This window comes from Lepidochelys olivacea (assembly GCF_965140295.1).
Source record: "Lepidochelys olivacea isolate rLepOli2 genome assembly, chromosome: 4".
Lineage (NCBI taxonomy): Eukaryota > Metazoa > Chordata > Testudines > Cheloniidae > Lepidochelys > Lepidochelys olivacea.
The window spans coordinates 132,126,449-132,141,845 of NC_140414.1; the positions used below are offsets into that span (position 1 = coordinate 132,126,449).

The 15,397-nt window shown below is 42.8% G+C and overlaps 1 long non-coding RNA gene across 1 annotated transcript; it reads right to left on the reverse strand.

Moving 5' to 3' along the window:
- Positions 1–224: 224 nt before the first annotated feature.
- Positions 225–14,416, reverse strand: LOC311519808. Its single transcript, XR_014711386.1, has 3 exons — positions 14,344–14,416; positions 12,213–12,391; positions 225–2,631 (listed from the first exon to the last, which is right to left on the reverse strand). It is a non-coding gene; the product is annotated as an uncharacterized lncRNA (long non-coding RNA).
- Between the last annotated feature and the right edge of the window lie 981 nt (positions 14,417–15,397).

Below are 15,397 nucleotides of genomic sequence, written 5' to 3' on the forward strand. Positions count from 1 at the left end.
CCACTGGGGTGCATGGTGCTTTATTTACTTTGAAGACAATATTCCTACCCTGAGGTTTACAATGTAGGTTTACCTGATCCTGCAAACGCTTATGGACATCAGTAACTCTCAATATCGCCAGCCTCAAACATTCAAAAATTATGAGTCAGGCCCCCAAAATCATGTGAGTGGTTTAAATATCATGAGATTTTAATATATATATATATATAATACATTTTGGGTTCTTTGGGGTTTTTCCCCCCTCCTGACTCTGCGCCATTAGGGTCCCCTGGGATCACATTGTCAAGCTTTTTTCTGTAACCATGGGGGCCAGAAACTTACTGCCTCACCCCCCTGAAAGCCGAGATTCTCATGTAATCACTTGCCTCCAGGAGCTGGGGGTTTAAGTCAAACAGAAATATCAGGAGACCTGTGAGAAAAGTGTAAGTTGGCAACACTGAAATTTACACAAGTCACCCTATCAAACTCGGTGAATGTGTTTGCAGGATTGAGGCCTAAATTAGATTGGCACAACAATCAATAACAGCATGGTGGGCAGGAGGTAGGGATAGAAAAGAAGGCATGAGCACAGAAAACAAAGAGGAAAGGGAAATAATGTGACACAAACACCCTATATACCATTTGAGATTGTAAACACACAGCAGTAGGTCCCAATTAACATAATAAATTTTCCAAAGCCTGGAGGATGCAGCTTGGTGTTTCATAGCCTGATTTCATTTTTCCTGAAGACTTCAGCCTGCCTCTGAGAAACACCCCTGGCCCTACAAGGCCCCTGAAAAGATATAATCAGAACAGGCCCTTATTGAATCCTAGGGCTGAAAGGCCAATTCCTGTTCAAGAGATGAAAGGCAATTAATCTTGAATGACTGTTTGTACAGTAATTCTCCCCCTTCCCTCCTCCCCCTGGCCCTGATAAGTGGCTTTGTGCTGAATGGACAGGAGCACCATGGAGTCTTTCAGATGGTCCGTAGGCCTCCGATTCCCTGTGGCAGTTTTTGGCCAGAGAAATAACTGTTTAGTATTAAAACTGCAGGGGCCAAATGGTGTTTACGTTCTTGTTATATAGGAAGAATGGAGCCCATACAGATATGGTATGTTACTTGGGGGCTGGGTGGAGGGAAGCGGGGCTGGGTATTGAGACGATGGCATAGTAGCTGCAGCTGTCCACACTGGCAAGCAGGGCTCCCAGCTTCTGTAGCGACAGCCAGCAAAACATGTCACTCCTTGCAAGTAATGGCTTCTGGACACTTTTCAAGCCCCTAATATAGCTTTAAGCAATTCAGACACCAAAGCACATGTTGAGGCTGACAATCAGTGTTTTACTGCAAGTGAAAACATAGCTAGTGCTTTAACTGCCAGTCAGAGCAATCCCACAATGCTGGGCTACCAGGCAATTAGCTTGCCAGGCCTAGGTGAATGGCTTTCAGAGTCTCTGTGTCTCTTTCAGCGTTATCTGTACATTTTCCCACTTCAGACCAAATGTTGTGTCTGCCTCCCCTTCCCTCCAAACACCACAAAGCCTAAATAAAAGGGCCTGGCATAGGATTAAGAGAATAACCTTCACCCGAAGCCGCGGTGGGTCCACAAGACTCCCAGAAACCCACTCAGTAGCTGCTCCTACAGCAACTGTGAGTTCTGTGTGCATCTTACACAGGGATATTGGTCAGGGGATCCACCCCAATCCATCTCTCACCTCCTTCCCCATGCTTTCATGGGGCTAAAGGTAGATTTACCACAGAGTAGAGGGTATAGAGTCCCCCTGCCTGACATGTCCAGGGTATCAGTTGAACCATGTCCTGGGTCTCTAACATCTACAGGGGGTGGAGGGTCAGCACTTGGCCCAGGGGCAAAATGGGACACTGGTTCTTGCTATTGATATCCGCTCCATCTTTTCATGGACTAAACCAGTGCTTCTCAACCAGGGGTACATATACTCATTCCCTTTCTCACCACAATTCCATACAGTTTAACACTGATATATCTTCACAGACTTGTGGATTTTGTCACCTTTCTATTTGTTGATAGTTTCAGGAGCTGGGTCATTTCACACAGCCTGAGTCTAACTGGATACAGGTTTGAACCAGATAAAATTTGCTTATCACTGCTAGTATATTTTCAGTTCTCAATGTCTTTTCAGATGCCTGCAAGCTATACAAGATAAAAGCAGCTCTGATTTATATACTGGCCTGTGTTATGCAGGTTGTCAGATTAGATGATTGTAGTGGTCCTTTCCAGCCTTAAAAAAATCTATGAATTAGGATGAATTCTATTGAATTCCTGGTTAAAAAACAGACAAAACAAAACTCTCCTTTCCTGAAAGATAACTGGAACTTTGGCTCTGAACTATACTGACTGTGTTGTGTACTCTCCACTGTGTTCTTGCAATTATTCAACACATCATTACAGAATCATAGAAATTAGAGATGGAAAAGACATAACAGGTCGTGTAGTCAATCTTTCCATCTATGCAGGAGAGTTGCATAAAATGGATTATCCATTGTTTTTTTCAGTGCAGATTTCAATGATCCAATCAATGGTGTTTTTACTCCTTCCGTTGTAACATTCTGATTCATCAGAGTTTCTCCAATTTTGTGCTGATGCAACTCCACTTAAATCAATGGAATTATACTGCTGTAAAACAGAAGTGATACATAAGGCCTTTAACATGAATACCAGATGAACACCCTGGCAATACTAGGAGGTGTGCTGTAGATTCTTCCAGCCTTGAAATTTTATTACTAAACTCCAAAAACAATGCTCATTTAGCACCTGACCCAGAGCCAACTGACATGACTGAGAATATTTGGATTCTTTTAACTGGGTTTTGAATCAAGCCCTGCCTGTTATTTACATACAGTTTAAACTGGAACATCATGAGCTGTTAGCTTTACTGATGTCTGCGAGCCCGAGCACATCCCAACAAGTATTATTTCAAAACTTCTTTCTGAATATCAGTGAGGCAGGAGGCTTAATAAGGGGAGAATATATTAAAATATAAAAACACGGTATACTTAGAATATCCTGGAAGTGCACAGATACTTTGCTACTTCAAAAATGACTGGTTTGCATTACCAAAGGCTTTTCTCCTGCATAGAAAGGTCACTTGGTATTGTGCTCATCCATATCATTTAGATGTCCACTCTCATTAGTATTGTTGGCTTTATAAGAAAAGCATCCCAGTCATGCAAAAGAGAATGGGAGGTACATCTGACAGAATAGCTGAGAGAAATTAATAAATTGTGGATGATGATGTTAAAGCTGTGCAAATAACTGATTGTTTTGGTTTGCTGTTGAATGACATTTTGGTTTGGGACTAATGAAGTGTTTGGCTTGACCAGAAGCAAAACGTTTCATTTAATTTTTTGAGTTAACTTTTTTGAGGTGAAATTCAAAATGAACAGTCATTTCCAATAAAAAATATCAATGTTTCATTAGGAAGATATCAAAATGAAACGTTTTGATTTTCTCTTTCAAAATTTTTGGTTTTTGTTTTCGACTGAAACAATTGGGTGATTTGACATGAATTCACAAAATGTTTTGGTCAACCCAAATCTGTATATTTCAGTGAAAAAAGTTTTGTCCACAAACTGTTGCCTAGCTCCAGTTGATCTGTGATGTGACAGGGATTCCCTTTAAGGCCCCCAAGGAGCTGTACTTCACAACCCAGTCATTGTGCTAGAACCCGTTAGAGAGTGATTGGAGCACTGACATTCAAATCATTCTGAGTGTGTGTGTGTGCATGTGAGCACACACGTGATTTACAGTGTAGGTCTGGTGCTCAGTAGCCACCATCACAAGATGGAAATTCCTATTTTTTGTCCATCTCCACTAAATAGATTTGATAGATTGGTAAAAGTGAGTCCACAAGGCCGTCTCCTTTTCACTGACACCACTTTTAAACTGGTGTGACTCCATTGACTTCAATGGAATCGCTCCAGAATTACACTGCTGGAAGTGACAGGAGAATCCAGCTCTGGGTTTCAACTGAAACAATGATTGTGAATGTTGCTGTTCTTGCCCAGCTCTAGTGACTAAGAACAGAGACACAGTGTGCATTGTCGGGGTGTTCTCCAGTACTCTCCCTAGCACATGAGGTTTGCCCTCATTCCAGTCCATTTAACTCCCTGACCCGTTTACATTTCTACCAGCAATGTTAAATAAATAGACATAAACAATATTCTTCTCCTTGCCAATTGCTGAATTTGGATCACTGGTGCCCTGTATTTTACCCAGCACAAGAATGTTAAAAAATAAGAATGACTTCTCTGTTCTGGGATGAGAGAGGAGTGAATGTGCCTGTACTCAAGCCATCCAAGTTTTATAAACCATGTGGGCTGTGGGTGAGATCAGATATAGATACATTGTCCCCTAAAAATCCAGTAATAAGAGGTTTCCTTCTAGTGATGGAAAGGAGAATGCTACAAATAAATAAATAAGTAAATTTAAAAAGTGGAAATCCTTCTTATTGTATCAATCCTTTCATATTCCAAGGGCCAGATCCTCAGATGGTGTAAATCAGAAGTCAATGGAGCTACACTGATTTACCCCAGATGAGGATAGTGACAGTTATGGCAATTTCTTGGACAAACCTTACTGAATTAAGTTAAACTACACTGAATTAAGTTTAAGTAGCTTAGGAGTTCATTGTATTAAAAATGCAAATATCTGCGCATTATTGTGGAATTGTACGTAACATCTCTAGGGAGGAGACCTGACTAATGTAAACTCTGAAGTATTATGAGCTTCAAAGAACTATTTGAAATAATATGAACTTTTTAAAGTTAAGTGGGAAGTTAAGTTCAGAAAGCTTCTAGGGGAAGATGTATGCAAATATAAACTCCTCCAGGTATGCAAGAACTCAGCCATTGAAACTTTACAGGGAGGAGGAACCAACCATTACACAAGGACAGATCTAAGAGGCCCAAACTGTATAAAGAAGGGACTCTCAGATTCATGGGGTGCTTCTTCTAAACCAAGGCAGTTATGAACATGTGACCATAGAAAAAAACCCTGGTGGGGTTTGAAGGACTTTTCCACCAGCCAGCTGGTTGATCTCTGGTAACTTTATTAGCATGCGTGTAGGTTCTTTTATTGTTTTTGATATGTTTTCTCTGTAAGGCTTTTACCTTAAGAATAACTGTGCTAACTTAGAAAGTGCTGTGTAGTAACTTAACTGTGGGTAATTATGCTGTTACAGACTCTGAGGAGACTGCAAAGTAGGCCTGCTTAGGCAGTCAGACAAGTTGTGGGATTCACAGCATAGGCAGGAACTTCACAGCCTGGAAATACTCTAGTCAGGAGTGGGAGAAACATGTGTCTCTGCCCAAGAGAGGAGACAGCTGGGGAGCCAGAAGCATGTCAGTGGGTGCAGTTAGTGGACTATAGACGGGGAATACAGGTGCAGTTGTCCTGAACTTTGACAAAAATCTGGTCCATATTGTCTAATTACTGTTTCTTGTATACTTCCCATCTATAAATGACTCTCCTGATCTCTGCCAGGGATAAGCAGAATAGTTCACAGTAGTGTTGCCAACTCCTCCAATTTTATTATGTGTCTTGTAACACTTCGTGGTTTTTCTTAAAGCCCCAGCTCCTGGAGTCAGGTGATTACATGTGAATCTCAGATTTCATTTTTAAAAAGTAAGTTTCTAGTACTAAAGGTTTCAGAGAAAAGCTTAAACCAGTACCTGAATGGACATGAAAGGCTCAAAAAACAGAATGATAAGAAGCAAAAATGCATTTTTTTAAAAAGAGGCATGATTTTTAAGCCAGTCTCATTATTTGGGGAAGGGTCAGAGCTAAGGCTTCTTATTCAATATTCTCTTAATATTCACATTTCCTGCCTTCTGAGACCTTAATTGAGTAATTATTCTTCACATTGTTTTTTGCATTAATATGCTGAACTGCATAACATTCCTCTTTTCTAAGAAGAGCTAAATGCAGTAGTTTATGGAAGTTAGCAAGTCATGAGTTTAGTTTCAGTATTTTTACAATAGACTGATAATGCCCAAGGTACATGGCTGCCTTTTCTAGGTCTCTTTGATGAGAAAGCTAACAGCTAAGAAAGAGGTGACCTGATTCTGAAAACCTAAATGCTTCTTGAAAAGTCACCTATTAGCACATTATTTGCGCACATTATTTACGCTAACACCATAAACTACAACGGAGTTTCTCCTGATTGACATTGGTGCAAGTGGAAGGAGAAATTAGCCTTGTTTTGCATAACCAATCACAAACTAGTTAAACAAAACTGCCTTCTCTCAGTCTAGGGCTGAGACAGTTAAGGCCCATCTACTACAATTACAACTGAGTCAAAGGGCCTAGTTACAAGGCTCCAATTTGTACTGTAGATGGTCCTTAACCATACTTCATAAACCAGATTAAAGCTATGAAGCTTTACTTGTGCCAAAATAAACCCCCTCCTTCCACAAAACTTTTCTGTTAGTCATACATTAAAAAAAGTATTATAACACGTGTATCACTCTGAGAAGTACTTTCCCGATGGGGCTGGTACAACTCTACTGACTCAGTAAGTTACTTCTAGAGCCATGCAAAGGATGGAAATTCCCTTTCACAAAGGAGTCCAAGATTTCAAATACTGTTTTCATTTTGAATTGGAACAAAACACAAAAATTTCAAAATTCTCCACAAAGGAAAATAATAGGGAAAATCTCCTTTTGGAGCTATCAAAATGTTTGACGTTTACAATTTTATGTTAGTGTATCATAATGCAAAATTTAAAAATGGAAATGGAATACCATTACAAAGCAAAATATCAAAACATTTGGTTCTGAAAATGTCAACTTTGTTGGGCTTTTTAAATGTTGGCAAAATTGACCCAACTCTGCCAAGCATTCCAATTTCCACAGAACTGCATTTACTGACAGAGAACAGTTCCATCTCAGTTTTCTTAACCCACTCTAGTTACTTCTGATTTTCACCAGCAGGGACAAGAATTAGGGCCTATACATCCCATCTGTAGTGTCTGTGATTATTAGTGCTTGACCTTGCACACACTATTTATTCTGAGCTAGAGCTGCGTAAATAACACTAAAAGACTCTGTGGAAGAAGTGTGTTTTCTTTGGCACATCTTAATATATATGCCTGATTAGCCAATGTGTCTGACCCAGTACATGCTATTTGTTCTGTTTCACAGTTGTATTTACCTGATCACAATCTCTTCTAATGTATTAAGTATGCCACTATTCTGGAAATGGTATGCAACACAATTTGCTATCACAAAAGATGGGGCAGGCTAACATGCTTGGGGAAAATGTTAATAAGATGTTTGTGCCTTGCAGGTTTGTTAAGGGATTCCTAGTTACTTCATCAATCACATTGCAAGAGCAGGTATTGTATCCCTAAAGTCATATTTGACCCTCTTAGTTGAACAGAACGCATGTAATCAATCATGCCTTCTCCTAACACCTAACTCAGTCAGAGGTGCTGGAACAATTTATATAGTAGCGGTGCCTCAGAGCCATTGAACCAGACTGTAAACCATGAATATAATGAAAACCACTTCAAGTCTGGGGGTACAGCAACACCCCCAGAACCCCAAGTTCTAGCACCTATGAACTCAATAACCCTTTTTGATTGCTTTCAGGGGAAAGTGTCTAGCGTTCTACTGAATCTAGTCTCTCTAACTCCAGTGGTGTTACTCCTGATAACATTGGAGCAGGTGAGCACAGAATCAGGTCCTACATGTATTGAGTGGCATTCCACTTTTTAAGCCAAAGAGAGATTTATAATCAAGGGAGTCAAAAAGTTAGAAACCATGTGTTGAAATGAGAAGTAAACAGCCTGGGTTGTGCCTGATCACATATGGGTCTGTTTCATAAGGGAGTTAGAATCGGGGACAGAAATGATCCCTTAAGTGCACAAAACATTGACACTCTCCACCTATTAAATTAAACAGGAAATTAATGTTGAGGGAAACTTGTGGAACTTCTAATAAGCATTTTGCTTTGTGAGAAACAGTATATGTCAGTATAAATCACTGTGCACTTTTCTATCTGCTCTGAAATGCAATCTTTGCAACCTGGTCATATCAAGAGCTCAGCACATAAATTCACATGATGAGATCATTTGATAGGAGTTAACTGAGTGTAAATATTTACATGAATGAAATAAATGGTGACATGTATTCTCTACAAGGCCCTTTATCTGAATTTGCAGCTATATTCTATAAAGTGACAATATAAAAATGACACTGTGGACTTCCATATTTATGTTGCTTTAATGACTTCCATATTAAGGTCCAGGTTCCTCCACCTTTATGGAGGAGTCTCTTGCTCTGTGAATGCTCACACTGATTGCCACAGGTCTAATCATGAGGTAAGGTGCTACTTGTCCTGAGGAAGACGGCAAAATCTGGCCTTATGTTTTGCAAGTAGAACGATAATTTTTCTGTTTGCCAGTTCTGCAATCTCAGTTAGAATGGCAATTTTATGAATGGAGTATGAGGTAGAGCAAGGTTCTTCTCCCTCTTCCATAGTTGTATTAGCGCTGTAGTTCTAATGGGAGTAGAAACTTCGTTTGGTTCATGAAATAGAGGACCTGATTCTGCAACCTTTATATTGAGTAGCCACTTGCTCTGTGAGTACTCAACTATTTGAATGGGGTTACTTCCAGATTAAATTAGTGTTTAGCATGGATAACAGGTGGTTGAATCTGGCCCGAAGATATTAGATAATCTGGCTCTTTGTGTCTTTAAATACTGTTGAACCCGCCTTGCCCTAGAGAGTACACATGCGAGTAGACCCTGTGGCTTCCGTGGGATTGTTTGGGTAAGTGCTTAGCCACATGCTCATACAGTCTCACTCACAGGAAACAGACAGGCAGAGTAAGAAGATGTCATTCTCAAGACCACCCCACTTCTCTGACCATAACAACACCTCAACGTTTGTGATTTCTGGCTTCTAAGCAGAGAAAGTTCTTATAGCTATCCCTAAACAGTGGCACATGTAGAACCAATGTCTTGTTTCACAAGAGCAGTCTCCCAAAGCAGGAGGATTATAGTGAAGAGGTTTTATTCCTTTCTTCTGTTATATACTGATAGACTTTCATCATCTTCTAGTACTGGTTTACATGGTTATTTCAGCAGTTCACTAATGTTCCACTGATGCTCATTTCTTCATACAAACTGCCACCATTAGTCAGCAATTATCACAGATGCATTATGTTCATGGGCTTCAAGCAGGCAGGAAAATTGGGTTGTTATCTTAAAGCTTGGAGCTGGTCTTTGAAGCTGTGCAAAATGAGGCCATTGCTACTTTGGGGAGTGGGATTCAGCTCTTAACAGCTGCAGCGCCATGTCAACATCAAAAAGAATAGCACAGAGTCACAGAATAATCATATTGCTCTCATGCACGGTGATCTTTCACTGCCAACATTGCTTTCTATGTCTGGTGTTGCTACATTATCACATACTGGACCAATGGCATGGCATGACAGCAACAACGTATCATCATCCGTTCTTCCCCCTCCACAACTGCCAGATCTGTTCTTGGCCCCAGGAAGGGAGTTATCTTTATTCCATGCTCCAACCTCTCCATGAACCCTGCCAACAGGATGGCCCTACTCTCACAAGCAGAATGATCCCTTCAGTGAATTTCCAACGTTATCCTGAGGGTTATTTCACAGACCCAAATGAGAGCTTTGATGTTGTTGCTGCACCTCTTCCACGGTTCTGTAGGCCTTTGAACTCCAGAGATGGGCCTGGTATAGTATTTTGAGCTTACAGTCTTTCTTGTAAGGAGCGCCCAGTAGGTTGCCAGGTATCTGGTTTTCGACCGGAAAGTCCAGTTTAAAACGGCACCTGACAGCGTCTGGTTAGAAACACTGATGGGACAACAAAAGTCCAGTCGCTGCCTGCAGGAGCCGGGGCGACACATAGGGGGGCATGTGGGGGCAAGTGCCCCCCCTGCCCCCCAGATTGGCCTGTCGGGGCAGGTAGAGAGGCTCTGTCCTTCTCCCACTGCTGCCGCCGCCTCTCACAGCCAGGCTTTCTCTCTCGCGGGCTGGGGTGGCTGGGCTCTCACACTGACCCACAGCAGAGCCACCAGCTGGAGAAGTAGATGGTCCCGCCCCTTCCACTCCCCACCCAGGCCTGGCCGCCAGGGTCAGAGGCTGACTGAGCTGGAAATGTGCTGGGGAGCCGAAGGGACAGGACCACCCACTTCTCCCACGGCCACTCCAGGTTGGCGTGAGAGCCCAGCCGCCACGCTGAGCAGCTGGGTTGCCTGAGAGACAGCCTGGCTATGGGAGATGGCAGTGTCAGGCCACCCCGCACCTGGGCCCGACTGCCAGGGACAGGGGCTGAACGTGCTGGGGGGCAGGTGCAGTGGAAGGAGAGAACCTCCCCCCACAGGTAACTGGTGGGATGGAGAGAGTGCAGCGGTCCCCGGGCTGAGTGCAGGGGGGATTGGGGAGAGGAGTGAACAGACAGGGGCTCAGGGGGAGGGGGTGGAGCAGGGGTGTCCAGTTTCCAGAAATTGGAAAGTTGGCAACCCTAGCTCCTATTCCTACATTACATCTTCCTGAAGATTACTTGGTAAGCAATAGTTACTGAGAAATAGTTAGTGGCTGAAATCTCAAGGGTGCAGCCAAAGTAGGAGTTCTGAGATAGGTAAAGAGAATGATTAACAATTCAGCTAGAAAGTGGTACCACGCTGGTGTATAAGCAAAGCCTAAGAGGGGATGCATTACAAAATAACGAGTGTTACAGAGAAGGGTAATAGATGGCTGCCCTTTATCCTTTCTCATAATGTTAAAATAAGGGAACAGTTCATGCAATTGAAAGGAAAGAGTCAAAATCGGTATCCTTTTTTACACAATACATTAACCTGGGGAATTCACTGAGGCCAAGATACTAGGGGGATTTGAAAAAGGATTTGACATATGGACTATGGGAACATCCACAATGATGTTAGGTAGATGGTTGGTTGGCTGGCTGGTTGGTTGGATGGGCATTTTCAGAGCTATAAAACCCTCACGTTTCACGTCATAAACCAACCAGTAACTAATGTGGGTTAGGAAGAAATTTCCCCTGTGGGCAATTTATCCCACAACTGTCCAGTATGGGGTTTCTTGTGTCTCTTTCTGAAGCAACTGGTATTGATGTAACCCTGAGCCAGTTGCGTTGACTTCCATAGTTATTCTAGAGTTACATCAGTAACTGAAACCAGAATCCACCCCTTTGCTCAATAATATAAAAAACAAAGTTCAGGCAAGTTCATGTTTTGTTTTTGGTTCTTTCACAAAGTGTGGATCCAAGCATTACATATTTCTGTGTCCTGACTATTTCACATCACCAATCTAGCAATGCTGTGGTGTTATGGGGTTTTTATTTTCTTTGCAGTCCTCTGGGAATCTCACTCACATGGGCACAACTCCCATTATGGCTAACGGTAACTGCACAGATAGCCCCTGCAAACTGAAGAGAATGTTGGCCTATGTTTCAGGGCGTTCAGAAGAATCTAAACATGTCTGAGTGAGCCAGATGCTGTACTGACAGTGATTAACAAACTTTTACAACTCCACCAGGCATTGGCGCTTTATAAGCCTGAGAAACTGCTCGTTCAGCACTGTATGGAAAACCCTCAAATCCACCAAGCATGTCAGCTTTATGTTCCCTGCTTTCACAATAGGATCTACCCTCTATTCTAATCTGCATGGGAACTATCATGCAGTGATTTGTGCTGTACTGAAACACAGTTTACATAGCAAAAAGCTCAAATGTGTCCCTGGAAAGTTGGATAGAGGAAGTTGCACATGAATACTAAGAGTTTGCTTCAGAAGCTGATGTCTTCTTGGCGGAAGCATTCCTGGATCCTTGCTTCGGAGAGCCCTGGTTGAGGTCAACATTTCAGCTAAGAAAGGAGCCATCTTGTTAATGCTCAGCCATGCTTATTTTTATTAGACTCATCTCTGGAAATAAGAAGTATGGTAAAGCAGTGCTGGTATAGATTATGGAGCTGGCAGCAGCAGGAACCCATTAGGAAAAGCTCACAGTGCTGGGCAAGTTTTAAAGTGAAGGCTGGCTGAGTGTTAATGGTCAAGTAATCTGTCACAGCTGTGTTTAATAAAACATACAGCTGAAACTCAGCATCATAATAAACGGAGCAGGAATTTCACAAACATCCTGGCTGTGCAGAAGGGACCTTCTTTTCTCAGAGATTGATTAAATATTTCCGGTTATTCAACTTACCAGAAAGGTCTTCGCAAGCCTCCCCTGCTACATTCGTGCCTAGAGCCTTATTTTTCGAGGCTACAGCCATGCTTCTCTTTTTCACTGCGACTGGAGGCTTTGGGTGGACTTGGTGCAGGGCAACACACCAAAGGAGAATCGCCTTATTCTAGTCATGGCCCAGAAAACACAATTGCAACCTGTAAGAGGTTAGGATGATTACTACAGAACACTGAAGTATTTTATCCAGGTGTGGATTAGAACTTTCAATCACTGTGATTTTTACAGCCTAACATCTCCTGTCTGTGATCAAAACAAGAGTGTTCCTCTCATGGAAGGAGTGTTTGGTGCTTAGAAAACAAACCTAAGAGCTGTGAATCCTCGGTTCTAGTCCCAACTCTGCCACCGATTCCCTATGTGGGCTCAGACAAGCCACTTATGGCTGTATTTTTTAAGGTATTTAGGTATCTCAGCTCTTTTAAAAATCCTACTAGGTGCTTAACTTCCTTCTTTAGACACTTACATATGTTTAAAAATCTGGCACTTAGGACACATTTAAAAATGTGGGTCTATTTCTGGGGGCCTCTGTTATTCCGTGCCCACCTAGGGCCTATTGTTCTGAAGTAGTGAGCTCCAGCAGATTGCTCCAGTAATCCCAAATGGGCACGCAGTCCCTTGGGGGCCATCATCAGCTGGTAGAGTTAAAAGTAGCTCCTGGGCTGTCCTAAGCTCGGCTGGGGCTGGGGCAGAACTGGCCAGTTAATTGGAGTGACATACCCAGCTCCCTGATTACCTCCTATCTCTTTTGCTGTGCCGCAGGAGCTCAGCCACAGCAAAGAATCCGGCCCAAAGTTGGAGCAATATGGGGTTCCTACTGTCTTCAGTTCTTCTTCATTTGTGGCCATTGTGCAGAGTTTGGGCTTGATTCTGGATCTCACTCACAGTTTTGCCCTGGTGGGACTCAATGGAGGGACTCCTGATTTGCACCAGTGTAGGTGGCAGCAAAACCAGCCCCTGTGATTGTACAGAGCCCCGTGACGCTGCTGGGCAATAACGCATTTGAGTGCAGTGAGACACTCGTTTCCAACATCGCCCACGTTACAGCAGAGCTAAAAGCATGCAGAAATCTGTGCCTTTGAGAACGACAGCACTGATAGCCCAGACAGTGTCCTCCCGCAAGGGAGGAGCACAACATTAATTTATTGTCCTGTGAGTCCTCTGAGCTATCCAAGCAACAAAACCATCCTAGCCTCAATGTTATTCCCTTCTTCTCATGCTGTACTCCCTGCTTTTAGCCATGCTATCCGGTGGGAGGTTGTTTACACTGTACTGAGAACAGGAGGGTTCTCTGCTGAGTTACACTGGTTAGGACAAAAAAAAATCACTGCTGATAAGGGGTTATACAAAGGGCCTGAATAGTTGTGGTCATTAAAGATCCCAGACACCACCACAGTCCCAGCTGGCCCCAGCTTCTCCCCCAAGCTACCCACTTGCACACCCCCAGAGACCTAACTACCACTCAGTTATCCCCCAATTACCCCCCCACACACACACACACACAAACTTAGTTACTCCAGCCACCCAACCCAACTGTCCCCTGGTCACCCCACAAACATAACTGTCCCCAGCTCTTCCCTTCATACTTCTCCACCCCCAGCTCAGCCACTGACCTGTTCCCATCTTCCTCCGGACACACCCATAGACCCAGTTACCCCACACACCCAGTTCCCCTTTTTTCCAGTGTGCGAAGAAATGCAAAAACAGAAGAAATAGCAATGTGACTTAAACCATTTTTTCACCCTAAGCCAATCACAGCTTGAAATTCAAAATACGTCATGAAAAATTGCCTTGAAATGTTCACAGGCATCCACATAGTGCAAAAAACACAGGCCCAGATCCTCATCTTGTGTAAACTGGTAGAGCTCCAGTAAAGTAAATGGAGCTTCACCTATTTACACCAGCTGAGCATGTGGCCTGTAGTGCCCAAGTTCAACAAGCCCTTGATGCAAAAAATGTTGTATAAAACACTCTGCTGCCAACTTAGTAGGCTAATGTTTAACCTGTGTAATATTTCACACAGCCCTACAGTGTTCCCACACAGCTATAAAGCATTGCTCTGCTATGGAGGAGAGCAGAGATGTGAAATACTGACCTGTGGTATATTTCTTTGCATTCTTTACATTGTCTAGTACAAGTAGACAAATAGTTCAGCTAAAAGCCCAAAAGATTTCTTCCTAAAAGAGAACAATAAATCTCATTACATAAGTTAATGGAACTTATTCTCATAGTCCTGCAAACCCAGAGCTAACTAATTGCAAAACCTTCAAATGACATCATAGAGAGAGACTGAGGTGTTTATCTATCTCTAGACAGATTTGTGGTAAGCTGATCTGCTGGTTGTATATACTATTGCTTGGTGTTAGAGAGACAAGGTGGGTGGATCAATTTAATTGGACCAATTTCTATTAGTGAGAGAGACAAGCTTACACAGAGCTCTTCCTCAGGTCTGGGAAAAGTACTCAGAGAGTCACAGCTGAATACAAGGCCAGTTGTATTGCTGTGTGTGTCATGGAGTATAATCTGGTAGACAGTACAGGCCTGGGAAGCAGGAAATCCTGAATTCTAACCCTAACTCTGACACTGAGGCCTGGTCTGCACTAAAAAAGTCAGGTCAACTCAGCTATGTGTCTCGAGGGTATGAAAAGTCCACAACCCTGAGCAGCGTCGTTAAGCCGACTTAACCCTGAGCAGCGTCGTTAAGCCCCAGTGTACCCTGAGCCCAGTCGACAGGAATTCTTCCGTTGACCTACCTATTGCCTCTCAGGGAGATGGATACTTTTGAGAGATTAGGTCTAGGTGATTTGCAGAATGCTACAGAGAGAGTCGGGGTTGTTTACAATGAGGTATTACAGCTTCACTGCTGCAGTCCTGCAGCTGTCCTCCTGTGGAGCGCTTCAAGTGCAGACAAGCCCTGAGTCTTCTCGGTAGCACTGTGCAAATCACCTAGACCTAATCTCTCAAAAGTATCCACTAACGTTGAATTCCTTGATAGTCAAAATTAGTACCTCCTGAATAGGTAGGCCTTAGTTGGTCTGTGCCTCAGTTTCCCCATCTCTAAAACAGCAATGAAAATCTATTTCCATCTCACAAGGGCTCTGTGACAAATGATTAATGTTGTACATTGAAGATTAATGTACAATGCTTTC